Source organism: Ambystoma mexicanum, chromosome 7q (assembly GCF_040938575.1).
Source record: "Ambystoma mexicanum isolate Mex_15411 chromosome 7q, UKY_AmexF1_1, whole genome shotgun sequence".
Classification (NCBI taxonomy): Eukaryota; Metazoa; Chordata; class Amphibia; order Caudata; family Ambystomatidae; genus Ambystoma; species Ambystoma mexicanum.
The window spans coordinates 659224713-659247269 of record NC_090941.1 but is presented as its reverse complement, the minus strand read 5'-3'; the positions used below and the strand labels follow the sequence as shown (position 1 = coordinate 659247269).

Genomic DNA, 22557 nt, shown 5'->3' with positions numbered 1-22557 from the left:
CGAAGGGCTCATCGCATAGGTCAATCAAATCGACGCCGTCTTCGACCTCAACGCCGAAAAAGAAAAAACCCACGACCGGCACTACCTCACAGCCAGTGGTCATACCCAGGGCCTCTAACACGACTTCGAGAATGTCATCGACAACCTCGAGTAGGATTCCGATCCTCTCAAGTTCTTCGAGGCCTCTTCCAATCTTCTCAACGCCTTTTTCGGTGTTTTCGAAGACTTTCACGGCCGCGTCGACGACGTTGATGTTTTCTCAACCAATTGTGACAAATTTAGCCCCTTCTGCTCTGGAAATGGGATTTAAGCCATTTCCAAGGTCTGATCATTTCAGACCTTTGTCTTCAATTTATGAGGAAGGGGAGGATTAGGATCAAGAAAGACCCTTTGGGTTGCAGAGATCTGCAACACCTGAACCAGAGGAATTTACCTCTGAGGGAAATCGGTTAAAGGATCTTCGAGAATCCTTACATGAGGCAAGTGGGTTAGATAGTTCCCCAGAAATATAATTTGCCAAACTCAGACCCAGCAGAAAATGCCGAGACCCCTTACAGAATTTTAATGGCAAGATTTATAGAATTCATGGGTTGGTCTACACCTTCACCTGCATTCCAACAGGATGACCTTACAGACATTTTAGTTAAAGGCCCACAGGAGGATCCTGTGGTTCCATTTCACGCTGCATTACAAAGAAAAATATTGGCTAACTGGGAAACTCCTGAGGTTATCCCGGCGGTTAACAAGAAGTTATCAGCCAAATATAGGATATCTACTACTGACCCTGAATTTTTGTCTAAACATCCAACTCCAGAGAGTCTGGTTGTTCAAGCAGCAACTGCATCAGGCAGTAGATCGGCATACCCTACTGTTCCACAGGACAGGGATGACAAAAGATACGACTCCATGGATAAGAAAGTTTTTTCTGCATGTAGCATGGCGTTGAAATCTATTAACGCTACTTGTACGCTCGCAAGGTTCAGCCATACACTTTGGGAGTGTGCTTCATCAGCGGCTGACTGCCTCCCAGAGGGAGAAGAAAGGGAAGCGTTTCTAAACATCATTAAGGATGGTAAAGACGCAATGTGCGAATCCCTTCAAACTGGCATTGATTCTGCTGACAGCATCATTCGGGCCATGGCGGCAAGTACTACAACCCGCAGATTTGCGTGGTTGCGAAAGTCTGGGTTTGCTTCAGATACACAAGCCAGACTTTTAAATATGCCCTTTGACGGCTCTTCTTTGTTTGGCAAGAAGGCGGATGACAGCCTAGAAAAGTTAGACATCCAAAACAGCAGCAAAATCCTTGGGAGCTGCAATCCGTCAAACGCCATATCGCTCCTCAGGAACCTCTTGGAGAGGTAAGTCCTTTCGCTTTTATTCCGCATTCGGAAAAGGCAGACGACAGTCGGTTCAAAGAGGTCAAAAAAGATTCACCCGAGGTGGACAGGGTAAAAATACAAAAGCCGCAGCAGCAGGTGCCTCTTTACCCTCGGCATCTGCATCAGCCGCCTCTAAATCATTCTGAGGACTCTCCTCACAAGACACCAGTAGGGGGCAGGCTAACTCAACATGAGGCAGGCTATTACGTCAGATGCTTGGGCATTGGAGACAGTTTCCCAAGGTTACTGCCTGCCTTTTCTATGCATTCCTCAGAGTCATCCACCAGGGAACAGCTCTCGGAAAGTTCCAGATCCGCTCCTCTTGCAGGAAATTGTAGACCTGCTGGAGAAAGGTGCCATAGAACCGGTACCTGTAGCAGAGAGGAACAAGGGCTGGTACTCCCCCCCCTACTTCCTAATACCGAAGAAGGACGGAGGACTGAGACCTATCTTGGACTTACGAGAATTGAACAAGTTCCTCAGGAAGGACAAGTTCAAGATGGTAACTCTCTCAGATCCTTCAGGCCCTCTAGCTCCAGGACTGGCTGGTATCTCTGGACCTTCAGGATGCTTATTTCCATGTGCCAATCCATCTCAAAAACAGGAGGTTCGCAATTGGCGGCTCTCATTATCAATTTCGAGTTCTGCCATTTGGACTGACCTCCGCCCCGAGGGTCTTCACCAAGCTAATGTCGGTAGTGGCTGCAAGTCTAAGGAGGGAAGGGATTCACGTCTACCCCTACCTGGACGATTGGCTGATCAGAGCTGTATCTCCGGAACAAGCTCAGATCCAGCTAGATTATGTCTGCCACTTCCTTCACAAACTGGGATTCTCCCTCAATTTAAAGAAGTCACAGATGATACCATCACAGAGACTCCAGTTCATTGGAGCGGTCCTGGACACTTCCCTGGGAAAAGCCTCGCCACCAGAGGTGAGGGCTTAAGATATTCTGCAGATGGTCACCAAGTTTCAAAATGTCCAACATCTCCCAGCCTTCGACTTTTTGAGGTTGCTAGGCCTCATGGCATCCTGCATCTTCCTTGTGCCAGAGGCTCGCCTGAGAATGAGATCTCTTCAGTGGGCACTAAGAACTCAGTGGTTGCAATTCTCAGGGAGAATGACAGATCTCCTTCAGGTTCCGGACAAGGTGGCTCGAGACCTTCAGTGGTGGGCCTGTCAGGAGAACATCTTGAAAGGAGAACTGTTTTGGCAACCATGGCCGGAGATAACAGTAGTCACAGATGCCTCACTCACGGGGTGGGGAGCCCATGCCAACGACTTGACCATCAGCAGTCGTTGGTCTCCATCGTAGTCCACACTACAAGTCAACCTGTTAGAGCTGAGAGCAATCAGACTAGCGCTGAAGGCTTTTCTGACATCTGTACAGGGGAAAAATGTCCTGATAATGACGGACAACACAGTGGCCATGCACTACCTCAACAAAAGAGGAGACGTAGGATCACTGCCTCTGTGCAGAGAGGCGATGCAGCTCTGGTTTTGGGCAATCCAAGAAGGAATCTATCAGCAGTTCACTTAGCCGGAGAGAAAAACTTGATGGCGGGCGCTCTGAGCAGGCAGAGTACAGTCTCCCACGAGTGGGAACTAGCTCAGGAAGTCCTTCAACAGATCTTCACGCTTTGGGGAACCCCTCAAGTGGATCTGTTCGCCACCAGCATCAACAGGAGGTGCGATCAGTATTGTTCAAGGGAATTTCCCCTCAGAGGAGCTCTAGGGGATGCGTTCGTAGTGGACTGGGAGTTTGCACTTCTGTACGCGTTTCCTCCAGTCCCTGTCATTCCTCAAATGATCAGGGGGTTGAGAAGGTTCCGGATAGCCAAGATCCTAATTGCCCCAGACCGGGCCAGGAGAACGTGGTACCCGGACCTTCTGGACATGTCCATCTGCCCTCCAATTCGTCTTTCACTCGAGGAGAATCTTCTCTCGCAGAAGGAAGTCAGGTTCTCCATCCAGACATCAGAACCCTCAACCTTCACGCTTGGTATCTGAAAGGTTGAGATACAAGGATTGGGACTTCCCAGATGACGTCATGGATGTGTTTCGGCAAGAAGGCCAGCAGCAAAGACTTTATACCGCTGCCGTTGGAACAAATTTTGCAGCTGGTGTAGAGAAAAGAATATCGACCCCTTTTCATGTGGTACACCAACGGTGTTATCTTTTCTACTCTATTCGGCAAATTCGGGCCTTCAGGTTGGCACGATCAAGGACTATCTTGCAGCGCTATTGATCTTCAAGCGCACTGCAGAGGAAACATTGTATTTCAAGTTACCATTAGTAATACAATTTCTGAAGGGATTAACCACTGTCTATCCTCCAAGACCATTCCAAGTTCCCTTATGGGACTTAAATTTAGTCTTAAATTTCCTGATGGGTACTCCTTTTGAACCACTCCACTCTTGTTCGCTAAGGTTTCTGACCCTTAAAACTGTCCTATTAGTGGCATTGACTTCTGCTAGGAGGGTGAGCGAATTACAAGCTCTATCTTGTAAACCCACTCATACAATTTTTCATAAAGACAAAGTTGTCCTACAAGTGAAGCCTAATTTCCTTCCAAAGGTGGTTTCTGAATTCCACATCACTCAGAAGATTACCTTACCTTCATTTTATCCCCCTCCCCATCCGGGGAAAGAGGAAGAAAGGCTACATAGGCTGGACCCAAGGCAGGCTTTGAGCTTTTACATCAGCAGACTTGCTAGGATTAGGCAAGCAGACCAACTGTTCGTAGGTTACTCAAGGCACAAATTGGGATTACCGGTAACAAAACAGACCATTTCCAGATGGATTATTTTGGCCATTCTGGAATGTTACAAACTGGCAGGGAAAGAGCCTCCTCAAAATCTTAGGGCTCATTCAACCAGGGGTATCTCAGCCTCTTCGGCCCTCCAAAGAGGGGTACCGATTCGAGACATATGTGCTGCTGCCACATGGTCGTCTGCACATATCTTCACAAGATTTTACAACCAGGATTCCTCCTCTAGCCAAGAGACTAGATTTGGCAAAGCTGTGTTGCACTTGTTCATTCTTGAAGGGAAACATGGCAATTTTACTCCCACCTCCAATTACACACCACTGCTATGGGAGTCTATCAAAGATAAGGAATACGTCGGAGGACACAATCCCTTCGAAGAACAAGTTACTTCTTACCTGGTAACGTTCTTTCGATGGGATGTTCCTCCGACGTATTCCTTATCGCCCCTCCCATCCATCCCCTCAGTAAAGCTTCCCTTGTGGTTACAGCTTACGCTCCTTAAGGGTCAATAACCAATTCATGTAAAGCAACTGTTAACGTCAAAACGGAACTGAGCAACGGCCGCTGCGCGAATCTATTTATACGCATGATGACGTCGGCGCCGATACGGAGGCTGTCGAGGGACATCGGCTCGAGGGATGTCGACGCGCAGCGCCCTCTACTGAAAACAAAATTCCAAGGCCAACAAGCTGGAGATGATCTATCAAGATAAGGAATACGTCGGAGGAACATCCCATCGAAAGAAAGTTACCAAGTAAGAAGTAACTTGTTCTTCTCTTCTAAACCAATAACTGTGGGCTGGGGTCATACTGCCCTCTACCAATGACAGTCCTCTCCCTAAGCCCTGCTCTGGCAGCCATCTTCAGATTTTTACTGCACGCTTCAGTGTTGGGAGTCCTCGAATTGCTCTGCGAGCTATTGTATGCTTTTTTCCGTGTTTTTTCACGTAAAAGGTTGTTTTTTTGTTTTCAAGAGCTTGTGTGCTCTTTTCCTCATCTGCCGGCAACGGGGATCCATTGTTGAAGTTTCGTGCCCCTCAAGGGCGAAGATTTCTTGAAGGCCATTTTGGGCCTACTTCGCGCCCTCAGACCATAAGAGGTGTGAGGAACTCATGGTGGCAACAGTAAAGATAGACACAAGTGATCACAGTTAAAGGGTATTTATTGAACAATGTTTGCAGGGTGGAAAAACGCCTAAACTAACCCTGAATCCAAGATGGGAGCAACCGTCGACCATCAAATGAAAATAAGGCAGTAGTAGTAGCATTGTGTTAAAATAAACAGGCCTGTACCAAGAAACCTATTGCCAAACCTCACAGATGATAGAAAAAGTGCTGCAGGATAGTTTTCAAGAAAAGAAAGAAGTGTTCTCAAATAATATATCCGGATGCGGCAGCTTCGGTCTTCCTTCCCCACGTTTTAAGTACGGGGTAAGGTGGGATCTTGGAGCACAGCACACACTCGAGCTTCGGCACGAGTCGATAGTTCTGTTCCAGCTTATCAGGGGCCTTGATGGCCAAGTTTCGTTTCCCTAGAAAGTCTTTTGCCTTGGAGGGCCTAACGTGTTCAAATAACAAAACAAAAGGTCCTTTATCGAAATAAGTGTGTTTCTTGGTTTTACCTAGGGTGAGGATTCTTCACCCCTAAATCCCACTCTTCCGGGCGTAGATCCCTCTTTCACAAATCTTAATGTCTTTTTAAACAGTTCCAGTGGACATCCCGCGGCCGGGTTTACTCTTGTCAACACACTGTTTCCTGAGACTTTAGAATTGGCCCTTTCTCGTCAGCATCCCTCGGTCGGGTTCGCTCTTACCAACTTCACATTCTCAAATGGTTACGGGATTCACTTCCCTTGCTTTTTTTATTTTGTAGATGAAAGACTTTCGACTGTACAGGGATTTTGCTTGACCTCCTGTATTACCACTTTGACCTAACTTGGCAGCTCTCCTACGGCCTTCTGGTTTCTGTAGTTTTCCTTCACACGGGGATCGACCAGTGTGTCTCGAGTTAGCACCCACGTTGTGTCAATTTCCCTCTGCAGCTGGTCTCCCCCTTAACATTCTTCACAATTCATTGAACTTGGTTCAAACTTGCCACTTTGCGATTCTCATTCAACACAGCCCGGTTCTTAAAGTCTCTGCCCTCAACTCACCGGCTGTGATGAACTGCTTGGCTTTCTCCGTAACTGGAGCCAAGGCCAGTACCGCGGTAGCAGGAGTTTCCCTTGCTCCCGCTTATCAGCGTTGACACGCTTTGTGTACCGTTGCCATCTGTTGCAGCACACTTGGGCTATTGTCTTTGTTCTTACAATTCCCTCTGCGAAGGTTTCGCGGGTCTGCGGGAAAGGGCAAGGGCGTGTCTCTTCTTGTTAGCCTCTCAATATTCGCCGCCTTTTTCCTCCTCTTGAACTGCCATACCTGGATAGCTGTCTCGCTGTGCGGTCTGTCTTGCTTGTACTGTTATCGCTTCCTCCACCTTTTATCTTTTATCCCTGTGGGGAATGGAAAGGGCCGTCAGGTGTGTGCGATTCTGATCAATTGCCTGACCCCTTGCATTGGAGCATGTCAGGTAAAGTGTTCTGGTGTTAGTCCGTTCTCTAGTGTATTGTGCAAAAGTGTTTGTGCCTTTAAAGTGGGGGTGGGGGGTGGTTTTGAATGTCCTATGTGGTAGGGTTGGAAAAAGGTGTTGAAGGAAGGGGGATACCGCGTCTCACCCGTCAGTGTCTCACTCCCTGAGGACCCCCCATCCAGGTGATCCTCCCTCACTGGTCCACCCCATGGAACTGGATCCAATAGGGTTGGCCGTGTCCCGGCCACCTGGATGACAGATACTCGGGGGCCAGCTAGGGACACACCTTCAGGTTTCTCACAGAGGAGGGAAGGACCCTCTTCAGGTCCTGCACCAAATGTGGACTACGGAATGTTTTTGTGGAGAACAAACATCTACGATGTCTTTACTGCCTGCACCCGAACCACAAGGAAGTGGAGTGCAAGATAATACTGGGCTTTTCGAAGAAGACGAAAGACAGGCATAGCAGGCTGGCTGCATGGCTAAATTCGAACAAGACCTCTGCCCTGTGTTCCGAGCAGGGTCATGCTTTGTCCAGGACAGGCCGGTCTGAAGAGTGCTCTCCCTCTGGAAAGATGTCCAAGTCCCTATCTTGGACTCCCACGGGTGAGGTGACCTCAAAGGCCAAGAGCTGCAAGTCTGATGCAGGTCCCAGGTCAGCCTCATCCCACCGCCAAACAGATGACACACCCGATGCTGGAGTTCGCGTGCTAACGCCTAGCCTGTAAAATCAGGTTAGATTTCCTGAAGCGGCGCCCTGCAACACGTGTTTCTCACTGTGTACCATTAAGATCCACTAGCATTTCAGCCGTGGTAATCCTGTTCCTGTAATGGCCGCCTACACGAGCCAGAATGCAACAAGCACCGTTGCCTAGTAACTGTTGTGCTTTTTAATTGCACGCAAACGCCGGCAGGCGGAAGAAGCCGGCTGCAGCCCTTCCCGCAAAGGGCCGCGGCTAAGGGCCCTGTTTTGCCCCTATTCGGCGCATGGGCGGCACGGCCTACTCCTTTGTTCCTGCTTCCCAAAGACACCCCGCAAGGAACCTTGCCTTCCGCCATGAGGGGCCCACATATCCACGGTAAGCCTTGAGGCTTTTTCTTGCACTCTAAGCAGGGAAACCAGAAATCCGTACATTTGCGACTTATTTGCCACTCACTTACAAAGGGTCACTCTACAACCTTTGCACTTCTGTAAGATGTGCTGATTTGCCCCTGCCCACTACCTTGCAGCTTTACAGTCCTAATGCATGTGGCTAGCCACGCTATAATGTCCGCTCTGCTTCACTAAGATCCCCCCCCACCTGTGCTGAAACTAGCCTCTACATAAGGGAACTATGACTACCCACTAAAGATCAATTGGGATCCACGCCGTGCTATCCCCTCGCCCAGCCAATGTCTTGGGTTAGCCTGCAAGCCTAACCTGAACATTGCACACTGCCTCTGCTGAATATTGCCCACTGTGCCTTTGTGGAATTTAGTCATTGCCTATATTGATCCATGCCCACTGTGCCTTTTGTGTAATTTAGTCATTGCCTATGCTGATCTATGCCCACTGTGCTTTTGTGCAACTTAGTCATTGCCTGTGCTGATCTACGCCCATTGTGCCTTATGCAACTTAGTCATGGCCTATGCTGATCTATGCCCACTGTGCCTTTGCGCAACTTAGTCATTGCCTATGCCTCTGTGCACTTAGTCATGGCCTATGCTGATCTATACCCACTGTGTCTTTTGTGTAATTTACCCATTGCCTATGCGGATTCATGCCCACTGTGCCTTTTGTGTAATGCCCACTGTGCATTTGTGTAAATTAGTCATTGCCTATGATGATCCATGCCCACTGTGCCTTTTGTGTAATGCCCACTGTGCTTTTGTGTAATTTAGTCATTGCCTATGCTGATCCATGCCCACTGTGCCTTTGTGCAACTTAGTCACGGCCTATGCTGATCCATGCCCACTGTGCCTTTTGTGTAATGCCCACTGTGCTTTTGTGTAATGCCCACTGTGCATTTGTGTAATTTAGTCATTGCCTATGCTGATCTATGCCCATTGTGCCTTGTGCAACTTGGTCATTGCCTATGCTAATCCATGCCCACTGTGCCTTGCCTTTTGTGTAATTTAGTAATTGCCTATGCTGATTTATGCCCACTGTGCATTTGTGTAATTTAGTCATTGCCTATGCTGATCTATGCCCACTGTGCCTTTGCATATTTTAGTCACTGCAGCCCACTATGCCTCTGCATATTCTAGTCATTGCAGCCTACTGTGCCTTTGTGCAATTTAGCTCATGCTATTTGAACATTAGTCATTGTAGCTTACTGAGCCTATGCTATCCTCTGCCCATCTAAAGCTGCCTACCCAGCCCATCTTGTTTACTGGAATTTAGTCCCACATCATGAGTAGCATACTCTGCAGCCTGCTATTGTACTTACTTCTAATCTGCATCCACCATAGAGAGGACAGTAGCCTCCCTACAGCGCTTATGAGACCCCTAAATAATCCTACAATGACATCCTCTCTACCAATACCAGTATGGAACACCTGGATCTTAGTCCCTCAACTGAGTTTCCTAGCAACCCATGTAGTCTACTCCGTAGAAGTTCCAGGCTTAGAGCTAGACTCTCGAAACTCCATGAGCCTTTGACTAGAACCCTACCTCCTACCAACAACAGATCTAACACCCATAAGGCTAACATCGCCCATCTCAATAACAGGAGACTTCTTCCTACCTATACCAAAATTGAACCGTCTCATTCAATAGCCCTCCCACCCCCTCAAAAGGGGGGATTAATAAATGCCAGAACACTGACAGCACATGCCACAGACATCTGCGATTTGATAGTACTCGACAACTTGGACTTCATCGCTATTACGGAGTCTTGGCTGTACGACGTATCAGGACCCTTAGTCTCCTTAGCTATCCCAGAAGATTTCACTATACTCGGGCAAGACAGAATCAATATGCGCGGTGGCGTTATTGCTATCATCGCAAAGACTAGTCTAGGTATGAGAATCTCACCTACAATAGCATCCGACTCATGTGAATTGCTACCCATTAAACTCCCACTAGCTAGTCCCCAAACACTGACTATCCACCTCATCTACAGACCACCTGGTCCCATAGGGACCTTCGAGGAGGATATCCACAACTTACTCTCCAACAACCTTAAAACTTCCTCTCAACTACTGTCCTAGGGGACTTCAATTTGGGCTTCAATGACCCTTCAGACAAAAATGCTACCATCATTGCCAATTCCCTCTCCAAACTGGGTATGACGCAAAAAACTCTAGAACCCACCCACAATAAAGGAAGAATCCTCGATTGGCTAGTAGACTACAACTGTACTGCCAATATTAAAGCCATCATCCCTCAACCTTGGACAGACCATTTCTTCCTGTCATTTGAATTATCTACCTCCAGACCATCTCCACCTGCTTCTATCATGGCCCCGCCTTGCCCAACAAGAAATAAAAAGAGCATCACCAGAGATAAAGTGATCCCGGCCATTCTACCTACCCTCAATGGATTAGAGGATCATGTAGACCCAGAAACATTAGTTAATAAGTATAACAAAATTATGTTAACCACCCTCAACAACATCGCACCTCTGAAACTCAAAGTAAACCCAAATCTCACCTAAACAAATGGTTTACCCCTGAATTAAAGGATCTGCGACTACTTAAGAGGAGTTGCGAAACAGCATGGAGGCTTACCCCCTCAGTAGATCATAAAATGAAACTTACAGAAATCTCCTCCCTGTATAAAAAAGAAATCCATTTGGCCAAACAAAAGTCTTTCAATAAGCGCATCTCCAACGCCAACTCGAGCATGAGGGAACTGTTCACCATCCTCAAGGAACTAGAGTCACCCATCCCCATCCCAGATATATGCACAAAGATAAAACTTGGTGCTCCGACATTCAGCAAGCCTTATCAAATAAAATGTCCTTACTCCAAAGGAAAATAGCCAAAAAGAAAGCCTCCCTTACTCAACCATCTAAGACTAACAACTCCATTATAGACCTTGCCCCAAAGGCTCGGGACCCAGCTATATGGTTCTCATTCTCTAAAACCTCTATTCTTGAGGTGGAGAAAGTCATCCTCTCTCTTAAGCCGTCAAACTGCCAGGGCGACTCCTGCCCTGCCGAGCTTATAAAAGATGCTGCTAGGGATCGCTCCCGGTTTATTGCCAAACTTGTCAACTCATCATTCACATCTGGCACGGTGCCCACCAATCTAAAACAATCCTGGGTACTACCACTGCTCAAAAAGCAAAGGTTAGACCCTCTTATTCCCACAAACTACCGTCCCATTACGACAGTCCCCTTCCTGCTTAAAATCTTGGATAAGATTGCCTATAATCAAATCCAAGGTTTTCGGGAACAACTTAAACTCTTAGGAGAGCATCAATCAGGCTTCCGTCCCCAACAGGCACAGAGACTGCCCTCATTGATATAAAGGCACAAATAGATGAACTAAGAGATAAGGGAAAAATGGCTCTCCTCTTGCTGCTGGACCTCTCGGCGGCATTTGACCTCGTGGACCATGGGGTACTTTGCAGCCATTTAGACTCTGCTGCACATTTCTCCAGAGAGGCCATAACTTTGATTTAAACCTTTCTTAGTGACAGGATTATGAGGGGGTTCTCCCCATCGGCAGCGGCTGACCCAATCCCCATCCGGTGCGGAGTTCCTCAGGGCTCGTGTATCTCCCCGACTCTTTACAACATATTCACTAAGCCCCTTTTTGATCTGCACCATCTCGGTATCTCCTACACTATGCAGATGATACCCAGATTCTCCTCCCACTTTCCGGGGATTACGACAAGGATTTGGCCTTGGTGAATAGGGTGTATATCATTGTCCAGGCATGGATGGATACACACGGTCTATGCCTAAACGATGATAAAACAGAGTTGATCATCCTAGGGAACCATTCTAACATCAAAAAACTTAGCCAGGACGATACCTCATTTGAAATTGATGGGAATATCATCAAGGTATCTAAAGACGTGAAGACACTTGGCTTCTATCTGGACGCCACCCTCTCCTTCGACAAGCAGGTGAAGTCATTGGCCTCGACCACTGCCTACACATGCAAACTTATTAGAGCAGGCAAGCACTTTCTTTCTGACAACTGCCTTATCCTAGCGAGAGCACTAATCCTCTCGAGGCTCGACTATTGCAATGCCCTCTACATTGGAGCAAATAAATTCATCACCCACCGAATTCAAATTCTACAAAACAATGCCCTACAAGCCGCCCTCGGTGTGCCTAAAAGATCGCATATTTCAAAGATCAGGCGTCAAAACAACTGGCTGTCCACCCAAAACAAAATCCACCTAAAAGTAGCATCCTTGGTTCACAAAGCCCTGAACAATGCAGCACTAAGCTATCTCTGTAATAAACTCACAAAAAGAAACCAAACGCGCCCGCCAGAACATCTAATGCCAATAGCCTCATCATTCCTAGATTCAGGCTATCTAGGGCGGGGGGTAGCAGCTTCCTGGTTCAAGCGGCCCAATTATGGAACTCTCTGCCAAACCCTCTACGTGAAGAGCAGCCCTTTCCGAAATTCAGAACCAACTACCTTAATCTGCTGAGGTCTGCCAATGATTAGCCCATTGGCGCCCTCTTTTCTCCAGCATGGGGTCTGACATGGATTCACATGCTCATGAATATTCCCCGTCGTCAGGCTGGGAATCCTCGGTAAAGAAAAAATCAGTATCAGTTTCGTTTCTGATCTGTCTTTCTTAGTAGTAACCAATCACTGATCTCTGGGTCATACTGCCCCCAGCCAATGACTGCCCTCTCCCTAAGCCCCTCCCCTGGCAGCCATCCTCCGATTTTTACTGCACGTTCAAGTGTTGGGAGTCCTCGTGCTTTAGCTCTCGAGCTTATACTGCGTTTTCGTGCTTTTTCAGGAGAAGTTTCTCATTTTTTCGGTTTTATCGAGCCTCAAGCTCCACCGTTTATACTTCGGATAACGGGGACCCGTTTCGGAATTCTTCTATGCCCCTCAAGGGTGAAGTTTTCGTCGAGTTACGCTTCTTGGAGGATTCCAGAAGATCTGTGGCCTACCTCAACGGACATGGCCCAGGACAAGGGAAGCTCGACGCCCGAATTCAAGCTGTTCAGGAGCTGCCCAGGATGCGGATTGCAAAATGTTTTCAAGGAGGACGAGCATTCGAGATGTCTCTCCTGACTTCATGAGGATAAGACGCACGTGGAGAAGGACTGTGCGTTCTGCAAGAACCTGCGGAACGGACCAAGCAAGATCGTCGTTCCCGCCTCGCCGCCTGGCTGGAGAAGGGCATAGCAGGTGAGAAGACGAAGAAAAAGTCTGAGCGGCCTTCTAAGTCCTGCGAGGGTGCCCCGGCGACGGGGGCCCAACAGAAGGCCAAGCACCGCGAGTCCGCGGGCACTGGGAGTGCCGAAAAGTCAGGCTCCTCGGCTGCCAGGCAGGGCGCGACTTCCCCGGCATGATCAACCACGAGCCATCGCTCTGGTTCGGGGAAGAGGAAGTCCGAGAACCCGGGTAAGCTTCTGGAGAGGCCCCGGTCGATCTCGAAGGGAGCCGAGGGGGAGCGAGGAGATGACCCTCCCACCAAAGCAAAGGCCCAGGACGCACCTAAGGTGGTGAGAGCCTTGATCCAACCGGCAAAGGCCTCTATCAAGGTTGTTGCAGCGGCCCTGGCGAAGCCGGCAGAGGCTACGCCAGTGGAGGCGGCCTCAGGGCCCAGAGTTTCCCTGCCACCGCGGAGGGAATCCTCTTTCCAGACCATTGTTAAGACCCCCGTGAAGACCCCGGTGGAAATAGAGGGCTGGGGGGGCGGTGGACATTACGGACTCGGATTCAGCCTCCGAGGAGGATCCGGTGGAAACCGTGAAAGGCCTCAATGAGCGGTTCGTAGGCCTCAACAAGAGGTTCGAGAAGGTTCGGTCCCAGGGGAAGGTTCCCGCTGATGTGATCGAAGATAGCGATGTTGGCGACGACGAGGGCCCAGTGGAGCAGCCATCCCATCCGTCGCAGCCATTACCCGAGCCCCAGGATAGCTCGGCGGCTTTTTGTTGGCGATCCAATCCTTATGTACTGAGATAAGGACGAGGTTACCAAGGACCTCGACGGCGGATTCAGAACCAGGACCGTTGGGAAGCCCTCCGAACAAGCGGAGGCGAGTCCACCCTGCGCTGCACTTCGTGCCCGCGAGGCCTGTGGACCCCTCGCCGGACCCTCGGGAGGATACGGCGACGGATACAGCGACGGGGACGGACTACGACGGCGGCGATGATACAACGGACATCCCGTCATCACCCCCCCCTCGGGCCTCTCCGCCCGACGAAATTGCCTCTTTTCACGCCATGATAGCCAGGGCATCCAAGCTCTTCCAGCTCTGTCCTGAGGAACAGAAAAAGGAAGGTTTTCTTTACCAACGACGAGAGGCCAAGAGAAAGACCTTTCGAGGGGATTGGGTCCTCCGACGTATTCCATATCTATGACATGTAATCACCACAGCTGTGCTGCTTCGGAAACTTTTTCGGCTCCTGCGTCCTGCGTCGATGACGTCGATGCGCCGTCGTCGAGAACCTCCTCCGACGTCATCCGATGTGATAAGTAGGACGCACGACGCCCATAGCCTCAGTTCCGTTTTTTCCGCGAACGTGTTGCTTCGTGTTTCTCGGTTTAAACGCCTCGACTCTTTGGAGTTCTGTTCTTCTCGGTTCTTCGAACCTGTTCGTTTGTGAAAATCCTTCTGAAGATGTCTACTTCGTCTTCGACCCCGCGTCCGGGTTTCAAGAAGTGTGGGGAGTGTGGGTCCAAGATGTCGGTGACGGACTCGCACGACACCTGCCTCTGGTGCCTCGGGGAGGCCCACGACACGGATGACTGTATCGACTGCCAGTCGCTCACGTCCAAAGCCTTACGCGAACGTAAGAAGTTGTTGTCGGTAGGTCGGGTGTCCAAGCCCCGGAAGTCGAAGTCTGCGGGGCTTTCGACGGATGATTCGAGGGGTGACTCTCCGTGTCATCGTCGGAAGTCTCGTGGGTCTCCTTCTAGGAGCCGGTCTCGCCACTCCTCTGCCTCTTCGAGGCATTCTCGGAAGCGCCGACGTCGGTCGTCTTCCAGGTCCTCTTCGGAGGGCTCTGCCCGGCACGTCGCTTACCCCTCGGGCCGTGCGACGCCGGAGGAATGGGCTTCCTTCGGGAAGCAGATGTTGGCGATTCTTGAGTCGCAGGGTACTCAGCCGTCCGCGCCCTCGAGTGGGGTCGGTCGTGTGAGGTCGAGAGACACCGCTCGCAGGAGTGGTCGGCACGAGTCACGGGAGAGGTCCCGTTCGGACAAGGGGACTCGTTCTCGACGTACCCGTTCCAGGTCCCGGTCCTCGACGCGTTCGAGACCGTGTGCACCTGTGAGGTCTTCGAAGAAGGCTTCGACATCTGTGGCGTCGAGGGCGTCGACAGGCTTTCTCGAGGCTCTGGCTCCGAGGAAGTTGTCGACGCTCAGGTCGTCGAGGGACACGCTCGGGGCTCTGGCCTCGAGGGCTGTGTCGACGCCACCGATTCTGGAGGCGCTGCATCTGACGTCGACGCCGATTTCCTCGACGCCGATCCTCTCGGTGCCGATGCCGGTTCTCTCGATGCTGGCGCCGATTCGCTCGACGCCATCGACGCCTTTAGTGTCGGAGGTACCCCAGGGCACGGGTGGACCCCCTAGGAAGGCTCTGGTTAAGAGCAAGCACTCTCGAGTGCCTTCTTTTCGCCACCTTGACTATATTTCAGAGGCGGATGAGGATTCTGATGGCCTGGTTCCTAGTCAGGTTCCGGATGACATTGTCTCGGGCCATTGTCAGTTTGACGAGTTGAGACAGTCACTGCATGATGCCAGTGGACTGGACACCTCTCCGGAGGTGGAGTTTTGTAGGCCTGAGCCTGGGTCTCATGCTGATTCCTCGTACCGGCGCCTTATGGCTGGGTTTCTGAGTACTTGGGATGGTCTGCTCCCCCAGGGGAGTTTGTGCAGGATGATCTGACAGACATCCTTGATGTTGGTCCCCCAACTGACCCGGTTCTGCCGTTCCATATGGCTTTACAGAGAAGGGTGGTGGCGGCTTGGACTGCTCCGGAGAGTCTCCCGACGGTGGGCTGATCCTTGTCGCGAAAATACCGTCCAGCCAGTGGCGACCCCTGCTACTTGACCAGGCACCCCACTCCGGCGAGTTTGGTGGTGCAGGCGGCCACGGCCCCGGCGAAGCAGGCGTCGTACCCTACCATCCCTCCTGATAGGGACGACAAACGTTTTGATGGCTGGGCGAAGAAAGTGTTTTCTTCTGGTGGTATGGCGCTTCAGGCGGCCAACTCCATTTGTGCCTTGTCACGTTTCACGCACACTCTGTGGAACTGTGTTGCGTTAGCGGCTGAACATGTTCCCGAAGGGGATGAACGGGATGGTTTCCTTGCTATGGTCCAGGATGGTAAGGATGCCATGTGTGAGTCCGTTCAGTCGGGTTTGGACTTAGCTGAATGCGTCAGTAGGTCCATGGCGGCGAGCACCGTGATACGCAGGTTTGCGTGGTTGCGGAAGTCGGGGTTTGCGCCTGATGTGCAGTCCCGGCTCCTCAACATGCCCTTTGATGGTGAACACCTTTTTGGCAGCAAGGCTGACGAGAGCCTTGAGAGGTTGCAGACCTCAAAAGCTGCAGCGAAGTCGTTGGGCGCTGCAGTTCGCCAACCTCCGCCTTTTCGTCCTAGGGGACAGCTGTGGAGGGGTGGTTCCTTTCGCTATTACTCCTCCTTCAGTAAAGCGAGAGGAGCTGGCAGTCAAAGAGGCCAACGCAGGGGTACCAGAGGTGGACGACAGGGTACCCGTGGTGCCAAGGCCGCTCGGGCAGTTGCCTCTTTGCCCTCAGGTAACGCCGCAGCCGCTCCCACTCAGTCGTGAGGCCATGTCCCATGGTTCGCCGGTTGGGGGAAGGCTGGCGCAGCATCTTGTAGAGTGGCAAGCCATTACTTCAGATGTGTGGGTTCTGGAGATCATAACCCACGGCTACTGTCTTCCTTTTCAGCACAGGCCTCGCGACAATCCACCGGGGAACCTCTCTTTGCAGAGTCCGGATCCGCTCCTTGCGCAGGAAATTCAAGCCCTGCTGGAGAAAGGCGCCATAGAACTGGTGCCTGTAGCGGAGAGGAACAAGGGATGGTATTCCCCTTATTTTTTGGTTTCGAAGAAAGACGGGGGATTGAGACCCATCATGGACTTGCGCGGTTTGAACAAACTCCTCAGGAAGGACAAGTTCAAGATGGTTACTCTCTCTCAAGTCCTCCAGGCCCTTCAGCTTCAGGACTGGTTGGTGTCACTCGACCTCAAGGATGCTTACTTCCATGTGCCGATCCATCCCAAGCACAAGAAGTACCTGAGGTTCGCGGTTGGCGACTCGCACTTTCAGTTTCGGGTCCTGCCGTTCGGATTGACCTCCGCCCCGAGGGTTTTCACCAAGCTCATGGTGGTGGTGGCAGCGCATCTCAGGCAAGGTGGGATTCACGTCTACCCCTACCTGGACGATTGGTTGATCAGGGGGAGCTCTCCCAAGCAAGTCCTGGATCATCTATCGATCACCTGTCGCTCCCTTCACAGGCTGGGCTTCTCCCTCAATTTAAATAAGTCCCATTTGACGCCAACACAGCGGCTCCAGTACATCGGAGCAGTGCTCGACACTTCCCTGGGGCAGTGTTTTCCTCCCCAGTTGAGGGCTCTTCACATTCAGCAGATGGTGCACAAGTTTCAGCATGCCCAGACGCTCCCAGCGTTCGAGTTCTTGAGGTTGCTCGGCCTCATGGCATCCTGCATTCTTCTGGTGCCAGAGGCTCGCCTGCGGATGAGATCTTTGCAGTGGGCACTCAAGAAGCAATGGTCACAGTCCTCCGGCAGGATGTCGGACCCGTTTCAGGTGCCGTCCTCGGTCGCCCGGGACCTTCTGTGGTGGGCCGTCGAAGGCAACTTGATGAAGGGGGCTCCATTTTGGCTTCCCTGGCCGGAGGTGACGATCGTGACGGATGCATCCCTCACGGGATGGGGAGCTCATGCCAACGGGCTGACAGTCAGCGGTCGTTGGTCTCCGTCGGAGTCCAGACTCCATATCAATCTGTTGGAGCTGAGGGCCGTCAGGCTAGCCCTGAAGGCTTTTCTGCCGTCTGTGCGGGGGAAGAATGTCCTGATCCTGACGGACAACACAGTGGCCATGCACTACCTCAACGAAAAGGGGGAGGCAGGGTCACTTCCTCTGTGCAGAGAGACGATGCAGCTCGATTTCTGGGCCATCCAGCAGGAAGTTTCGATCTCGGCAGTTCATCTGGCCGGAGCCGAAAACGTGACGGCGGACGCTCTGAGCAGGCAGAGCACGATCTCTCACGAGTGGGAGTTGGCTCAGGAGATTCTCCTGGAGATCTTCGCCCTTTGGGGGACCCCTCAAGTGGATCTCTTCGCCTCCAGTGTCAACCGGAAGTGCGAAAGGTTTTGCTCGCGGGAATTTCCTCCATAAGGAGCCTTAGGAGACGCGTTCGTGGTGGAGTGGTCATTCCCGCTGCTGTACGCGTTTCCTCCAGTCCCCGTCATCCCGAAAGTGCTGCAGAGGTTACGGAAGTTCGGTTCCCGGATGATCCTCATTGCCCCGGCGTGGGCTCGGAGGACGTGGTACCCGGACCTTCTCGACTTATCCATCTGCCCTCCACGTCGTCTTCCCTACCGAGACGATCTGCTCTCACGGGAGGGGGGTCAGGTTCTCCATCCAGAGGTCAGTTCCCTCAACCTTCACGCTTGGCTTCTGAAAGGTTGAGGTATAAGGATTGGGACCTCCCTGAGGACGTGATGGAGGTGTTGCTTTCGGCCCGAAGACCGGCAACAAAGTCTCTGTACCGTTGCCGTTGGCGTAAGTTCTGCGACTGGTGCAGGGTTCAGAATGTGGATCCTTTTGCATGTGACATCCCCATGGTTCTTTCCTTTTTACTTTCTTTGGCCCACAGGGGCTTGCAAGTGGGTACCGTTAAGGGTTACCTGGCGGCGCTGTCCATCTTTAAGCGCTCGTCTGAAGAGTGTTCTTACTTTAAAATCCCTTTGATTTCACAGTTCCTGAAAGGGCTCACTAATGTGTTCCCTCCGTCACCTTTCCTGGTGCCCGGTTGGGATTTAAACCTGGTTCTTAAGTTTCTTATGGGTGCTCCGTTTGAGCCTTTACATTCTTGCCCTTTGAGGCTATTCACTCTGAAAACTGTGTTTTTAGTTGCGGTTACTTCCGCTCGCAGAGTGAGTGAGTTACAGGCACTTTCAGTTAAGCCTCCCTTCACTGTATTTCACAAGGACAGGGTTGTCCTTAGAGTTCGTCCTTCTTTTCTTCCGAAGGTAGTGACGGAATTTCATTTGGCCCAGAAGGTTGTTCTTCCGGCATTCTATCCTCCTCCGCATCCTGGTAAGGAAGAGGAGAGGCTCCATAGGCTTGATCCTAGGAGAGCTTTAAGCTTTTATGTTTCACGCATGTCCCGGGTCAGAGTGGATGATCAACTCTTTATTGGTTACGCTGGAAAGCGTTTGGGGCAAGCTGTGACGAAACAGACTTTGTCTCGCTGGATTATTTTGGCCATCTCGGAGTGGTACCGTTTGGCGGGTAAGGACCCACCGGCTGGCTTGCGGGCCCATTCTACCAGGGGTATGGCTGCGTCTACTGCCCTGCAGAGGGGTGTTCCTATTCGCAACATCTGTGATGCAGCCACCTGGGCTTCAGTACATACATTTGTACGTCACTATTCCCTTGATTCCATCCGAGCACAGGATCTGGCCTTTGGCAAGGCGGTCCTTTGCTCTGCTATTTCATTGGCTATTCTACATTTTGATTCTAAATTCTTTCCCTCCTCGCTTTGGTACTGCTTTGGGAGTCTGTCATAGATATGGAATACATCGGAGGACCCAATCCCCTCGAAGAACAAGTTACTTTCTTACCTGGTAACGTTCTTTCGATGGGATGGTCCGACGACGTATTCCATATCGCTCCCGCCCTGCCTTCCCCGCTACAGAATTTCTTTTGCGATTGCAGCTTACGTTCCGCAAGGCTTTGTGTCTGACTGGTAGTTGACTTATGTCACACGTTCTGGGGGAAAAAACTACAACTGAGGCTATGGGCGTCGTGCGTCCTACTTATCACATCGGATGACGTCGGACGTCGGAGGAGGTCCTCGACGACGGCGCATCGACGTCATCGACGCAGGAAGCAGACGCCGAAAAAGTTTCCGAAGCAGCACAGCTGTGGTGATTACATGTCATAGATATGGAATACGTCGTCGGACCATCCCATCGAAAGAACGTTACCAGGTAAGAAAGTAACTTGTTCTGTGGTGCCGTTGCTCGACGACATCTGGGACGAGGGGCTGGCTATCCTGAAGAACCCTTCTACGACACCCGCCAAAAGGGACAGGTACGAGAAGAAGTACCGGGTCCCCGATGCCGCCCCCTTGTGCCTCAGGGCCCAGCCCACGCCGGACTCTGTCGTCTCAGCAGCGGCCAAGAAGAAAGCAGCGGGTGCGGCGGCTTCAACTTCCCCTTCCCCGCCGGACAGCGAGGGCAAGAAGTTGGACTCCATGGGACGACGAGTCATCTTGTCTGCGGCGACGACGATTATGGCGGCCAATGCCTTAGCGATTGTGGCCCGTTACGACAGGGAGCTTTGGTTCAAGATAGCACCTCTGCTAGACTTCCTACCGGACGACAAGAGGGCGAGGCCCTACAGATTCTGCAGGAAGGCGAGGTGGCGTTGGATCACGCCATAACGGTGGCAACGGACATTGCCGATACCGGATTTCGCCAACTGGGCAACGAGGTTTGCCTCGGACGAGGATGGCTCAAGGCGACAGACTTTCGCCAGGACGTCCAGACCAGAGTGTTGGACATGCCGTTTGACGGCAACAACCTGTTTGGAAAGACGGTGGATGAGTCCCTCCAGGCCATCAAGACGGACACGGAAGCAGCCAAAGCCCTAGGAGTCCTTCAACAACGGCGGCCTTTTCTGAGCTCCGGAGGCAGACGGGGAGCCTCTAAGGGATCCAGCGGTGGCTCTTCTACTTACCGCCAGGCGTCCCGCTCCTCTTCCCAGGAGGCCTACAGAGGCCGCGGCAAGCAAGGAGGGTCTTGCCGCCGTCGGCAAGGAGGCCAAGGCGGCAAGGCCTCTTCCAAGCAGGACTGAACCAGCCATAGCGTCGGGCCACCACCGAAGCACCGCGGTGGGAGGCCGGCTGACGAAGTTCATCAGCGTGTGGGAGTCCATCTCCACCGACCGTTGGGTGCTGGACACCCTGGCCCTGGGACACTCGCTAGAATTTTAAAAGAAGTGTCCTTGCATTCATCCCGTGGCTAGGAAGGAGAATCACGTCCCTCAACTGCTTTTGGAGGTAAGGGCGATGCCCAAGAAAGGTGCAATCAAGCTCGTCCCCAAGAGGCTCCGGGGCTCCGGAGTATACTGAAGATACTTCCTCGTCCGAAAGAAGACAAGCGGTTGGTGCCCCATCCTGGACCTGCGTCGGTTGAACAAGTACATCAATGCACAGAAATTCAGGATGGTCACCCTCCAGCACGTGCTGGGACAGCTGGAGGAGGGCGACTTCCTATCGTCACTGGACCTGGAGGATGCTTCCTTCCACATCCCCATTCTAAAAGGACACAAAGTTCCTCAGATTCATAGTCCAGGGGCGTCACTACCAATTCAGAGGCCGCCGTACGGAATAAAGTCGGCACCCAGGGTGTTCACCAAGTGCCTCGCACCTGTGGTGGCGCGGTTGCGCCTGCAAGGGATCCACATCTACCCCTACCTGGACGACTGGCTAACCCGTGCAAGGTCAAGAGAACTCGCCGTCGAACACACAGCGAGGACCGTCCGCCTGCTCACAGAGCTGGGATTTGCCATCAAATACCCCAAATCCCATCTGGTCCCGTCGCAGGTGGCACTGTTTCTGGGAGCGAAGCTCGATACAGTGAAGCGATTGGCATCCCCGTTGGATGAAAGGACGATGGCCTTTTTGGGCAAGGTGCAGCGCCTGTTAGCCATGGATGTGGCCAGAGTGAGGTCCATCAAGTCCCTCCTCGGGATGATGTCCTCATGCATCTACCCTGTGCCCCTTTGCAGACTTTGGATGTGTCCGCTACAAGAGTTCCTCGATGCCCGCTGGATTCAAGCGGCGGGCAGCTTCGACCCTGCTCGACGAGGAGTTCCGTCGGGCGATTATATGGTGGGGTGCCCGTGCGCACCTCACGGCAGGCATGGACTTTCATACCCTGGCGTATCAGTAGACGGTAACAACGGATGCCTCCCTGGAGGGATGGGGGCCTACACCGGAGATCTCCACGCAAGAGGCCTCTGGCTCCCGGAGGAGAGGTCTCTCCACATCAACATCCTGGAGCTACGAGCCGTGTTCTGGGCGCTCAAATCGTTCCTTCCGTCCCTCAAGGACAAGGTGGTGAGGATCTTCACCGACCACACCACCACGATGTTCTACATCCGGAAGCAGGGAGGCACCAGATCCCCAGCCCTATCCAAGGAGGCCCAGGATCTCTGGCACTGGGCCTTTGCCCAGGGGATGTTTCTGGTTCCTTTCCACCTGGCAGGAATAAAAAACACCATCGCCCACTCACTCAGCAGGGAGTTGCGCTCGTGCTACGAGTGGGAACTACACCAGGACCAGGTGGATCGGCTCTTTCTATGATGGGACAAACCCCAGATCGGCCTGTTCGCGACGGCGACGAACTCCAAGTGCCAGAGTTTCGCCAGCAGGTTCGCTCAGCCGAGGAGCATGGGCGATGCTTTCTCGT

The 22557-nt window shown here is 51.8% G+C and overlaps 1 protein-coding gene across 2 annotated transcripts in view; it reads left to right on the top strand.

The window, feature by feature from the left end:
* The window catches only part of PAN3 (poly(A) specific ribonuclease subunit PAN3), a 2094753-nt gene that overhangs the window by 1117853 nt on the left and 954343 nt on the right, over positions 1-22557 (top strand). The gene's annotated exons all lie outside the window — the stretch shown is intronic.